The 13,797-nt window shown below is 26.1% G+C and overlaps 1 long non-coding RNA gene across 2 annotated transcripts; it reads left to right on the plus strand.

The window, feature by feature from the left end:
• Window positions 1-970: 970 nt before the first annotated feature.
• LOC135929882 (uncharacterized) lies at window positions 971-8,896 on the plus strand. 2 transcript variants are annotated; one of them, XR_010572656.1, is made up of 4 exons: window positions 971-1,426; window positions 1,477-1,593; window positions 1,637-1,813; window positions 8,713-8,896. It is a non-coding gene; the product is annotated as an uncharacterized LOC135929882 (long non-coding RNA). The 2 variants fall into 2 exon arrangements; XR_010572655.1 differs by having other exon boundaries at window positions 1,021-1,593.
• The last annotated feature ends 4,901 nt before the right edge of the window (window positions 8,897-13,797 follow it).

Raw genomic sequence — 13,797 nt, forward strand, 5'->3', positions numbered from 1 at the left:
TGATGCAATAGGTCTATTATACATTAACCATAATTTCAACAATGCTAAGGATATCAAGCTTAAAATAGAATGATCATGACTGACCAATGATGCATTAATCAGGATAATTTTTGATAACAACCAAAACCATCGTTTAATCAAATATCAGATAGTCGTATACGTCAGAAATGAACGTTATAAAAATATCAACGATATGAAGTTTCGCTCAATGTCGATATAAGAAAATATCAACGATATAAAGTTTGGCTCAAGGTCGATATCAAGAGAATTTCAATGATGCGAAGTTTTGAATCAAAAGAATCTAAAAAAATATATATTCTTAAATTATAGTTACGGTTAAATGTGGCATGTAGTACCTTGAAAAAGGGGTACATGTTGTATTATAATAAATATTTATATATTACATAAAAATAATTGATAAAAAAATAATATTAAAAAAGAAATACATTATATTTTGTAAAAATTGGCGTGTATTGATTATTCTTTTTTTGTTGTAAAATCGTGAAAAATATATATAATAAAGAAAAATAAAGGAGTATTAAAAATATTTTGTATATGAAGAAAATCCAAGAATAAAAAAGTATAGAAAATAAGGTTAGAAAAGTATGGTGAATAATATTTGCACCGATTGACATATATATATTGAACGTTGTCTTTCAATGTGCTTATTAATAAATATCGTAGACTACATTACTATAGTTATGAATGGTAAAATAAAGACGTAAGAAAAATAAAAGTTAATTCAAGATAAAATAACAATTTGATTTAAATTACCCCAAAAAATAAGTTAATTTAAAACAAAATGTAACATTTAAAAAATTGAAAATAAATTACTTAATTTAGGATACGCGCATAATGCTAAATAAAACAAAAATTCTAATATCAATGAATATATATTATATTTAATTATTATATACAGCCTAATTAGATGGATTGGAGTAATACAGATCCGGCTTGCGATAGTGAGTGTTGGCAGTAAAAATAGTTACTAATTCCTAAAATTATTATATAAATATTGTAGAATCATGTATCCTAAAATCATCATATGGTTGATAGTCTTAAGATAATTTTTGTAGCATTTTTATTAATAATCCTTGCTTTCTTCTTATCTAATTTAAATATTTATTTATTATATTTAATATGTATTATTAAATTTTTATTAATCTTTATTTTATATTTTGATTTTAGATATAAAATACATAATTTAAATATAAATTATGATAAACTAATAATTTTAAAATATAATATAAATTATAAAGATATAAGATTGATTTTAATATGTTATATAATTATAACCCATCTTATGTTTCAAATATATGTTTACAGTTTTATGGAGATTTTATTAAGTGAAAATCTTTTATTTATTTTTTGTAATGTTTTAACTTTATGGTTTCTACAAAAATTCTCTATATCTTTTAATGATAATGTAAGCTTTAAATTTAATTCTGACAATAATAGAGAAACTTTTCAATCAAGTTATAAATTTGAAGCTGAATCTAAAAACCTATTAAAGGATTTCAATTCAAAAGTTAACTCAAATAATTCCATAATGGCTAATTCCTATATAAAAAAATATTTTAACTTTGTTAAAAGGTTATTTATATTTTGCTCAATATTTAATATATTGTATTTATAGGTTAATATTTGTATTTTCAGAAAATACTAAATATTATAGTATGATGTTTTTGTTATCCTCCTTCCTAATGGCAAATTATGGTAGTCACCTCACATTAACTACAATTTGTACTCCTAAACAACTTTTTGGCTACTTTTTATATCCAAATGATTGTTCAAACCTTTCTTCAAATTTAGAGTAAGTAATCATAAAATATGGAAACAATCTTATATTATAAGATTTAATATCCAGTATTATATATTGAAATAGAAAAAGCAAAGAAATAATAATTATTAGAGCCCTGCATGAATGAATCCAATCTCAGATTGGCTAGACTTTACTGGCATTTTCTCATACTATGACCTTGATTTTTTAATTTATTTTGGATTATATTATGACCTCAAAAATTATATTTTTTGTTTTCCTAATGTTTTATGGATTTTAACAAGAATTTACACAAAATTGTTTATTATGTTTAAATGCTTACCACTTTTTGATTTCTTTGATATACCAAGATTTTTTAACAATTCATTGGGGGGAAAAAAAATTGAATTGGATATAGGCCTATTTATAAATTAAATTTTTTTATTAGACTTGGATCTCTCAAAAAAAGTTATTTGGATTGGATCAGGCCTGAAAAAATATGCCCAATGCAGGGTTCCAATTATTATCTTTTTATTTATTTATAATTCAATTAATCTAATTAAATTAAAAGAAATAAGGATGAAGAAAAAATTAACAATGCCTTGGTTTAAATTTTTTTTTTTATAAATTTATAGCATAATATACTAAACAAAAATTGATTTATGAGAGTTAATTATCATTGGTACTGACCACGGGAGTTAGTAATATTTAAAATATTGGCCTAATACCAATAACAAATATTAATGCATTTGGCATTTTTAAATAAATTTTTGGCAAGTTTGAATTGTTGGAAAATTTAGTATTTTTTTATAATATTTTTTTAAAAACATTTTTTTTTTAAATTTTATAAAAAAAATATCTCAAAATATAAAAAAAAACCCTTTTGCACCTGACTTTTTTTCTTAAAATTTATTAACAAGACATAAATAACACATTTCAAAAAAAGTTTATTCCAGATGTTTATATAGAAATGTAACAATAACTACAAATGGAATCATTGGTACATTATTATGTAAAAAAATATACAACATATCATTTTTATTTTTTTATATTATACAATAAAAAACAATTTATATTATTATTTAGATTTAAAAAAATACTGATATAAAATCCACAGTTGTTACGTACTACCGCTATGCTATTAGCGCACTATCAGTATCGCCACTCATCAAAAATAAGGTAGCGCGCTATTAGCTACTATTTTTTAAAAATAGCTTTAGCTACTATTTTTTAAAAATAGCTTTAGCTACTTTTTATAAAAAAAATTTAGAAACAAATTTGTTTTTTTTTGCTTATGTAACTGTATAGTAAATAATATATAAAAATCAACATTTATAATATTTAAATATGATTAGTTTTGATTATAAAAAAATTTATGCAATAAAAATAAATATTTATGGTGATATCTTATTTGCATTTTAATAATAAAATCATTTCAATATTATCACCTGCAAGTCTAGAGCCATGATCAGAAAGTATAATTTTTGCCTTACTAAATAATCTCTCAACACTAGCACTTGAGGGCAAGGCAGTATATAATTTTGTATACATATATTTAATATAAGAAAGATTATCAAAAATACTCATTTGAGAATTTTCAGATTTAAAAAAATCTAGGGTATTTTCTATTATATTATCTTTAATTTCAAAAAAAATAATCAGTGGAAGTCATTTTTGTGGTTATAACTAGTTTGGTATGAGCAGGGTTGTGCAGTATCGCGGATATTTGTATCTAAGATATGTATCTTGTATCTTCTATCTTTTTTTAAATTTTGGAAAATATCTTGTATCCAGTATCTAAGATACATATTATTTAAAAGTATTTGTATCTTAACCAACTTTGTATTCAAAAAGATACAGATACTTTAAAAAAAATTTATATTGGTTAATTTAAATAGTATTAAAATTTAAAATGATATTGTTTTAAGATTTAAATGAAAAATTTAATCAAAATTTAGATATTTTACGATAATTTTTGATATATGACGTTGGTCGTCATATAGCAATTTGCTAACAATTAGAACTACCATATTTGAATCGTTTTATATCTGTCTATTTTAAAATTATGGAAGAAGAAAATAGAATAATATGTTTATCTTCGTCTTCAGATGATTCTTCAACCGAAAATTATAACAATAAATTTAAACTAAGCATACTTAATGGCAAATTTTTTGAAGTACTTCAAGATGATCATAATAAAGAAATTCATCGTGACTTTGGTTTTGCGAAAAAGTTATAGCAACTGTTACAGATAACGGCTCTAACTTTAAGAAAGCTTTCAAGGAGTTTGGATATTCTATGGAAGCTGTAGAGAATGACTTTGACATCAATGATGATGAATGTATAGAATTGAAATTAATACTTCAACCAAATCTTCAATTGATGAAGATGATGATTACTTTTGCCTTAAAAGTATCACATCCAATTCTAATAATTCAATAAATGATATTGAAATAGAGGTCCTAAATTATATGAAAGATGACAGGCGGAGTATAAATATGTTAAATAGTTATAAATATATAAAAGAAATATTTATTAAATATAACACAATATTACCCTCCTCAGCCCCCGTTGAAAGATTGTTTAGCTTTGCTAATATGGTTAATAGACCAAATCGTCAAAGATTGAACGATAAATCATTTGAAAAATTAATAATATTAAAAAATAATGCTGATTTATTATTATTTACTAATTATATAATTATTAAATGGAATATCGCATTATCTATTATAATAAATTTGTTATTTTCTACAATTTATTTTAAATATTTTTTTATAAATTTATATTATAGATAAGAAAATAAAGCTTTATACATTTTGATTTTGACTATTTAAAGTTTTAAAAAAAAGTATCTTGTATATTAGATACTTTTTTATAAAAAAAATACTAGTATCTTGTATCTTAAATACAAAATTTTATAAAGTATCTTATCCGAATACAATTTTCTGAAAATTTGCCCAACCCTGGGTATGAGACTATTCAACTTTACCATGAGCCTATTACATTGATCTTTAGCATCATCGGAATTGATATATGCCCAATTTGGTGAATCACTGCAGCTAATAAATTATCATCATTGTATAGGTTGGGGAATTTTAACGTTATAAAAATAGAGTATTTAAAATATATCTCAATCATAAATTTTAAAAAATTTTAACTTTATGTTAGAATAAATTATTCAGTCAAAATCAAAACAATATAAATTTTATTTACCTTCTCTCAATGCCTTTTAACATAGCTACTGGGGGCTGGCATAAGATTATATTAGTCAATCTCTGTAATTTTGTAATTAGGATACTTAAAGTGGGAACATAATACCCCATCTCCATATTATCCTCAACCTTCCAAAATTTCAAGGGAAAGAGCCACATATTGCATAATTTCAAAAATTAAAATTATATGAAATTGAATAATTATTATGCTCTTTTATAAATGCTCTTCATCGTTAATATATTGAATTCCAACATGATCTAGAGAATATCCATTTCTAATCTTCCTTCACCCAGAAAAATGTTATTAATTTGATAGCGTGGTATGAGCTTACTGAGTTCTATCTAGTGGGGTTAGTTAATAAATATCTGCCTAATTTTTTTTAAAGTATGTTTGAGCCTTTAGAAGATTTGTTCTGCATATTCTATAGAGTTTTACATTCATAAAAGTGGATCTTGATACCTTTTAAAATCTTCATTTGTTAAGGCTCCTTCAGCATCCATTGTTGCTATTAAATTTAGATTATGGCATGAGCATCTCTGTTTTTCACCACTTTTATCTGCTATCTTATTCATTAGTGTTTGGCGACATATTTGTACCAGGGGATTTTAATCATCATGGTAAATATGAATCATCAACCAAGGACATAGGCTGAACTGTGTCAATTATAAAATCAACAATAATTTTATCAGCCAGTTCCTGAGAAATATTGACATAAGCATTATTAATCATTTTGGTTTGAATTGAATTGGTCTTTGGATGTAGAGTCGCCTATACGAAAATTATTTAGATGTTTTTCTATTTCTGTAAAACTGTTGTCATGAACATTTTTATAAAATATCTACTATTAGAATTTAAAAATGACAATTACCTTTAGGTGTTTTTTGAGTTTATAGTGAGGATATATTTTTTTACATTAAATAAATAAATTTATAGCCAGGTTTGGTTTTTATATTATTATATTTCCAAATTTTGGAAATGGGAAATTTGTATTGTTATTAAGAACATTTTCTTCCCGGGTATCTTCCATACATTAATATCATCGTCCACTTTCAGCTATTTAGATATCCATTTGCGATGACATTTTAAATAATACACATGATTTAGGTTTATAATTCAAATTGAAAATATAAATTACAAATTGAAAATATATTTCAATCTCATAATTAAATAATAAATCATAAAAATTATAATTAATTATGTTATGATATTATATTTAAATTTTTATGTATAAAGTTATATTCATTATATTTTTAAAACAAAAAAGGAGCCCGCTAAAAAAATAAATAATTTCAAAAGTAGCGAATTTAACAACTTTGATAAAATCCTAAAATAGCCTACATTCTTTGCATTGTTGCTTTTTCGTTAACGCCAATGGCCAATTTTATCAAATTTTATACCCAATATTGGTTTAATACTTTTCGATCTCTTTTTTCACTCTCCAGTGTAGGTCTGCCTACTTTTCATCGTAACATGTGTTACTGCTATAAATTTTAAAGCAAATGAAATTTTAAACTCTTTGATGACATAAAATGTACAATAATAACACATGGTAATATTAAGATCTATCAAAAGTGAGGAAAGTAAGAACACATTTGAGGCGAATAGGAACTATATGTCAATCATATTTTTTTGTCAGTTATATTGATTTTATGTTCAAAGTTTATGTACATAAGTAGAAAGAAGAATCCGGTCATATAGTTGATGAGATTAAACAAAAGTACTAAATCTTTACAAATAAAAATTAATATAATGATTAAGATAGCATGTCAAACAAAAACAAGTAGTATTCACCCTGCGCCGTGCTGAGACCTTTAGTGGTCAAGTGCATAATTTACCTAGGCTTTTTGATAATTTTTCTTAAAGTAATCCTTAATACAATGGATATATTTGGTAAGGTTTCCTTTAACCCAATGGAGTTTTTATGGGATACTTATTATATTTACTAAAATTTTTAATTCACTTAGTAGATTTTGTGGATAAATTTTCTAACTAATCTGTAAATAAAATATTTAATTTACAACATTTTTCCTTTAGCTCCCTTTCAGGCACATTTATCAATTCTGGTATATTAAATAAGATCCAAAATGATCTTTAAAGAGCTTTAACTGCTGGAAACATCTCTCCTTCTTTATGGAGCATGGAGGCACACGTATAACATGGAGCACATTTATAATTTTTTTCCATATTCATATCAGGCCACCAAACATATTCTCGCGCATATGATTTTATTTTATTTCTGCCTTGATGACAGGCATTAATAAACATAAAATCTTATTATGCAATTTACATGATATTGCAGCACGATTTCCACGCATTGTACAATGGTCCATACTATTCTTAATACGACGAATGTGGTCGAATAATATATATCAAATTTTGAAAAAAAACTAAAATTTTTTAACGAAAAATAAATTAAGTTTTTTTTTCTTACTAAAATATAAATCAAATTTTTTGTTATAATACATATATGGCTAGACATGCCAAACCTTTTTTCAAAATTCATACATGGATTTTTTACGAAAAAGAATAATGTCTTGCTTGTATATAGTACATACAAAATTAAATTCTTATTTTTCAAGAGGCTAAAAATAATTGATGAAAATTACAAAATTTGGCGGCCCCTAATATTGTTTAATTTTGGCGAATCGATGGCGGTTACCCGCTCAACCCTATTTGCACCGGCCTGGGATTCATTATATGATCGGATCCCCGTTCCGTGAAAACGGATATGAATAATTTGTGGATTAATGTTTTTTTATTCCATCATATTATTATTTTCGGGGATTAACACACTGTGTAATGTTGTACCTTTAGAGCATATATATGCTTGATTTCCTACAATGAAGATTGAATGACTCAACAATATAAACAAATTTTTAAGGTATAAAATGCATGTTCAGTAATGCCATTAAAAGGCACTCAATGCTACAATGTCACACCAAATTAGTCATAATAATTCTATGCCTTGTGCAAATTCAGATGCAAAAAAAAATTGAATTTAGATGCACTGTTAAAGTTATTTCTTTTTTTTATGAAAAAATTATTGATACTTTCTTTCAATTTGAGAATTTTACTGTTTATATCAAAGGCCCAAGTAGGCTAGGAAAGTAGGATTTACATAGATTTGAGCTTTGATAGCTCAATTTTTTTGATATCTCTTCTATTTATTCCTCATATTCAATGCATGTTATTTAGAAACCTTTAAATATTTCGTCAATTTTATTCAATTCAAACGATAAAAGTTAACTTTAAAAAAATATTTAAAAGAAAAGCACATTAAATGCTAAACGTCCTGATTTATCTAGGATTAGCCCGATCCCGATTTCTATAATATTTTTCATTTAAAATATTTTGTTTAAAATAAAATTTGGAAATTCAATAAGATTAATATTTACCAGAGACTTGCAGATAGAAGTACCATTTGCACGGCGATTTTCTACCCGGCCGGGATTTTTTATATATACATTTATTCTTAATTTTTATAGCTAATAATTGCAATTTAAAATATTAGGTTTTAAAAAAATTCTGAGGCCCGCCCTGGTGAAATAAAAAATTTTAGGCCAGGCCCGGGTATATTTAAAAATCATTTAAATACGGGCCGGGCTTAAGGCCGGGCCTTTGATATTAATTATTTGTTTCTAAATTTAAAATCATATAAAGGTTATCAATAACATCATATCATACTGTCAAATATCGTTTTTCTAAGATATAAATTTTATATTTTCTTATAAAATTCATAGATTCTCAATCCCTTTGAGTTTAGCAATCTCATATATAATAGACTCCTCGTTCTCCGCCTTACTAATAGTGCAATGGATGAAATTGACTTTTGTTAGAAAATAAAACGCTGAATGATTTTGTTCTGTTTTACAAAGAAATTAAAATTTTATAGACATGTTAGGTTATTCGCATTTATAAATTTATTACACAAAATATTTTTTAGTTATAATTTATAAGATAATGAAAAATAAAATAAGTTTATAAAATAATATATCATGATATAGAATCAATAGTCATTTTTTTAATACCGAACGATGTGATGACAATTTTAAGAATCACAGGATATAAAAACTAGTTAGTCATACCCTCCTAGTGAAGTAGAAATATATATGGATTGCCAATCAAGATTAGCCAAAGGTAAAATGAATGATATTCACTTTATAGCATCAGTAATTTTTCATTTCATGAAACATACATAGTAAGAAGAAATTGTGAATTTTTTTCTCTTACATATACTAATGGATTTGTTAAGTAGATAGAAAATTTACTTCAACGCGAGAGAAGATTGACAATAAATCTTTTACATGGAATATATTTATGATAACAATGATATTATATACTATATAATGAGTTTTATAAAAATCGAAAATTTTGCATTCATTTACTAAAAAAATTTAATTTTATTGATTAAATCTTGTTTTTTTTTAAATTTAAACCAAATTTTAAGTAAACTAGAAATAATCATAAAATCTAGCCCTAAATAAAAATAACTTCAGCGACAAAGTTATAAATAAAGCATGCATACATTTTTATCTCATGACAGCTATTTTCCTATGAAATATATGAATAAATTATTATTAATCTAGCAATAATTGACTAAAAATAATTCATTTATGATAATTATACATACTTATTATTTTTTCATAAACTAGAATTAATATTTAAGAATTGTAGATCAATGTGTAGCACAATCCCTCACCTACAAATAGTGTTGTTAAACGACTTATTTTGAGCCGATTTTTAAAACGGATAACTCAATATTTTACCCAAAAATAGTGTATAAGTCTCGAGATTTCTTTAATAAATGTCTAGACCTTTGTTCCTTCTATGAGCAAAATCTTCAGGCTTGCGTAAAATTTTTCAGGATGAAATATTGAGTTAGCCGTTTTTAAAAATCGGCTCAAAACGAGCCGTTTACACTACCTACAAGATAAAAAAAAAGATATGATTAATTATTTAAAGTGTTTTTTCGCCATTTTTCCCCAATTAAAATTGAACACATTATTGTTTTCATGAGCGTAGACAGGATTTTCTAAGGGAGAAGGGAAAATTAATAAATTTTTGGGAGGCCTCGACCTCCAGACCGTTCTTTTGACGTGTGGGTTTCCTTAGATTAAATATAGCTCGAAAATATTTTTGTAGATAGGTTAATTTATTTTAATAAAAACAACTTATCATTATTTAAAGTATACGAAATTGGCTATCAAGAGACGGTATCAAAAAATAAGCTGTCTGGAACAAATAGGAAATTTATTTATAGTTTGTACAAAATATAATAAAATCCATATATATTTATACAATCTTAGTATAATTTATAATTAGATCATTAGTAAAATTATGTATATTGCATTCTTTCAAATTATTGCTTAAGATATATTCATAAATTTTGTGGAGAGGGGGCTAAGGAGATTTTTTATTAGCTTAAAATTATATATTTTTGAATGGGATGGGAGAAATTTCTCCTTGCCACCACCTCCCACCCTTCCTCCGTTAAACCTAAAGTTTTACTGAACGGAATATAAGAGATTTTATTACTTTTATATAAATTAAGAAATTTAAGGGAAGTTTGCCTATTTCAGAAGAAATTTCATTTCAAATATTCCCTACATGTGCGACTATTTTTAAAATTTTTATTCCATATAAGACTATTTATTAGGCCATCACCTGGTTCGTTTTATTATCAAATGGGGTAAACAGATTTTGAATAAGGAGTAGTAAATTAATAATCTTACGCCAATATATTTCTTTTAACCCTTTCGGTGGCGGTAGTGCAAATATAAAACCACCTTACGACCTTTATATCTTTTAATGGAGTTAATCATATAAAATGAAACCAACACGAATATATATTAAAAGATATTCTTTTTCATATGTTTGTGGAGGAGTTATTTTTTAATTTTTTTTTTCGCGCTTTTATTTCAAAATACGTTTCCAACGGGAATTTTTCTTAAAATTCTAAATTTAATTATAAGTAAGTGTATTCATCAAATATTTTTTAAATATATATATTCCTCACTATATTATCTATCTTTCTAATATTTATTTTCCTCAAAATTTATATATTAATTTGATCTTTTTAATGTGGTATATTAAACTAACCATTGCCACTTTACAACAATATTTTTAAAATAATTGATAAATTTTGCAAATTCATTTAGCAATAATTTTAGCTTGTTATATGGATGATTATCTGGATATTTCATCTGAAGATTCTTCGTTATACTCATCCACTGATACCAAAGATGATTATGAATTTGATACACGTTACCAAATTGATAGTGATGACTATGAAACTATGAATCAGAAACACGTTATCAAATCGAAATTGATGACAGTCGGAACAAGTTATGAATGATCAATCTGGTACAAACCATAATAATCCTATCTGGTGCAAAAAAATATTTTTCAGAACCAGTATTAGAATTTGATAAAATATCAGGTCCAATATCATCCCTAAAAAAGGACTCATTGTATCCATCTGATATATATATAAAATTTATTAATGATTCATTAATAAATACAATTACATTCAATACCAATTTATATACCCAACAAAAAAATATTAAATATCAACCAACAACTCCTACAGAAATAAGAAAATTTTTATGTCTTCATATACTTTTTGGAATTAAAAATATGGCAAATTACAAAGATTATTGGAGTTCTAAACCAGAATTCCAAGACAATTTCGTTTCATCCATAATGAAAGTAAAACGTTTTATTTGGCTTATGAGCCACATCCATATAAATGACAATATCTTAGAACCATCAAGAAATGATGAAAATTATGATAAATTATACAAAATAAGACCATTCATTGATAATATCCGTTCCTCTTGCTTGAAATATTTTCTTCCCTTGTGGAATATCAAGCAAATGACGAAGGAATGATTAGGTTCAAAGGCCGTATAGCATTTAGGCAATATATGCCTAAGAAACCTACTAAACGCGGTTTCAAGGTAATATGTGAATTTTGTCATTATTTATTTCGACTAAACCATATTTTTAGGTATGGATGAGGTGTGATAATTCAGGATATATGAATGATTTTAATATCTATACTGGGAAAAATAAAGAGGTTGAAAGTAATCTAGGTTATAATATTGTAACAAAGTTTTGCGAAGGACTTCAAAATCATAAAATATTTTTCGATAATTATTTTACGAGTTATACTCTATTATCCGATTTAAAAAAGAAAGGTATATATGCTACCGGAACATTAAACAAAAATAGGAGATATTTGCCCATAAAGAATATGTAAACAAAATTAACAAGAGATGAGTTTGACTGGAGAAGTGACAAAAATATCCAATGATGATAAAGATATATAATAAATTTATGGGGTCTGTTGACCATTTCGACCATTTAAAGTCTTTATATGAAATCTCGCGAAAGTGGCGAAAATGGTGGCTGCCAATAATCTTTTGGCTGATTGATGCGGCAATTATCAATTCATTCATAATCTACAATATTCTTACAGATAATAAACTCTCATTGAAAGAATTCCGAAGACAAATAATTGCTAGCGAATTGGCACACTGCAAAAATGTTGATAGGGATGATAATATTGAGAATGATAATAATTATATATCAATGCAAAGAAAAAATAATAAGCCTTATATCCTTTCAGAAATTAGACTAAAAAACTCAGCTCATCAACCTCCAGAAGGTGTGCCCACTGTAGTACAAAGTTAAATCCCAGAAGAACAAGGTGGTAGTGCAAATCATGCAACGTACCACTATGTCTAAATAAAAATAGAAACTGTTTCGAAAGTTTTCATAAGGTGTCTATGATATGAATTTGAAACCACCAGAGAGAGCCGCCATTTTAAATTAAAAAAATTTTTTTTGTGGGTTTTATATTATACTATACATGAATCAATAAAAAAATTACTAAATATCGTGTTGCATCATATTAATTTTATCAGGGAACTTAAAGGGTTTTTTTAACATGTCAAAGTCGGAATTTCCTCTCAATAATTCTATTATCCCAATCCCATCCTTCAAATATATTTCCATTCAGAACTCATCTTGGTTCTCCAATTGGTGGTGGCACTGCAATTAAGACCTTTTTAGACAAAACCTATCCTAATCTAGTAAAATTCCAAATAATTGCCTGCCCATCAGTTAAAAATTATTTTAACATACCAATCGTCTGATTCTATTACAAAATATCATATCCACACAATGCTTGAGGGCACCATCAATATAAAATTTGCAGATAAATTGTGGCTGCTGGTCTCTCTTCCATGAAAAAATGGTATGGTTAGCTTCCGTTCCCCATCTCTGCTTTCTCTTGTTACTTTTATCTCCTCACGATTAAGCAGTTCAAGTTTAATACCTAGTAGTGTTGTTAAACAGTCGTTTTGAGCCGATTTTAAAAACGGCTAACTAGATATTTTAGCCAGAAAAATATTGTCTAAGCCTCGAGATTTCGCTTATAGATGTCCAAACCTATGTTCCTTCTACAAACAAAATCTTCAGGCTTGCGTAATATTATTCTAGGTAAAATATTGAGTTAGCCGTTTTAAAATCGGCTCAAACGAGCCGTTTAACAACACTACTACCAGTCATGATCTTGAAAGCGCTATTCGCACCTGGGTGAGCAATTGTCAGCCTAGAATTAGTAGACCACATCCATCCTTCAAAAAGCTTAGGATATTCCCCTAGTATATCATTCCTAGCCATGCTAATCTAAATTTTAAATCGGGCTACCAATAGCTGCCGGCTATTCCAAGAAAAATCCTGGTCTTCCCTGAAGAACTTCGTATTGCTATTTCACTTCGTCTCTGGTGCAATACATCTCTTCCTTTCATATGTAATTG

Source organism: Gordionus sp. m RMFG-2023, chromosome 5, assembly GCF_954871325.1.
Source record: "Gordionus sp. m RMFG-2023 chromosome 5, tfGorSpeb1-WG-v2, whole genome shotgun sequence".
Classification (NCBI taxonomy): domain Eukaryota; kingdom Metazoa; phylum Nematomorpha; class Gordioida; order Chordodea; family Parachordodidae; genus Gordionus; species Gordionus sp. m RMFG-2023.